We start from the raw sequence: 1,085 nt of genomic DNA, 5'->3' as shown, positions 1-1,085 counted from the left end.
TAGTAATGTATTACACCGCTTGAATTCTTGAAGTTCCAAGCGACGACAAACTACTAAACTTAGTTACCATTATTTGATTAAAATTGGGTATTTTAATTTATTTGTATTTATATACTAATGCCTTTGGCCATCAAACTTGGGATCTAATTCTGTAATGAACTGAATTATTTATTCCTCACACCGACGGACTGTGGATCCACAGCCTCCCAGAGGAAGACTTCCAATTCGAACTTCTTCAGAAGTTCAGGCATTTCTACCCTAATACTATTCTTCTTGGATTTTAATACATTTTTATCTTTTTGTTAATTTATTAATGAATTTTTGTCTTTATTTTAATAAGTGGTATCTCTTCTTTCTGTGTTTCCTTTTAGCTCCTCTTATTATTTCCTAATGAACACTTGAATGTTCTTTGGAAGCTTAAAGAATTTTTTCAAGTCAGTGGCCCCTTTGGTGGTGGGCTTGTTCCATGTGAGTAGGATTCATATTTTTAATAATAATGATAATAATAATAATAATAATAATAATAATAATAATAATAATAATAATAATAATAATAATAATAATAATAATAATAATAATAATAATAATAATAATAATAATAATAATAATAATAATAATAATAATAATAATAATAATAATATAAAATAAAGGCAATAACTCAATTCCACTAACATTCAGCAATTACAGGTGCGAATGAAAAGCATCGTATTTCTTACGTAATCCTCTTTCATGTAGAAACAGGACAATTAACGAACGATACCGCTTTTAATTTTAAATCCTAGAACCATCAATATGTGATCGTTTGAACTGTGCGTTTTGGTAATAATCGTACCCTCGAAGTCATACCCAGTGAATTGGCATAGAATCCAGGTCAGCGGTCGTTTACCGACATCACAGGTGGTAATTCAGCCAATAAGGCCGATACTCATTCTGATTGGATTCCGGTGATGGCGGTCAGTCTTTTATCATGACGGCCGTTTCATTCCTGACTATGAGGTTTCCCTCTGTTCGTTTGCAAGATGATATTGCAGCTAAATGATCCCTTGCTTAGCAATGAGAGAATGAATGTAGTAGTGGGTAGTATC

This window comes from Macrobrachium nipponense, chromosome 3 (assembly GCF_015104395.2).
Source record: "Macrobrachium nipponense isolate FS-2020 chromosome 3, ASM1510439v2, whole genome shotgun sequence".
Lineage (NCBI taxonomy): Eukaryota > Metazoa > Arthropoda > Malacostraca > Decapoda > Palaemonidae > Macrobrachium > Macrobrachium nipponense.
The sequence above is the reverse complement of the archived record's forward strand: the minus strand, read 5'-3'. Positions refer to the sequence as shown.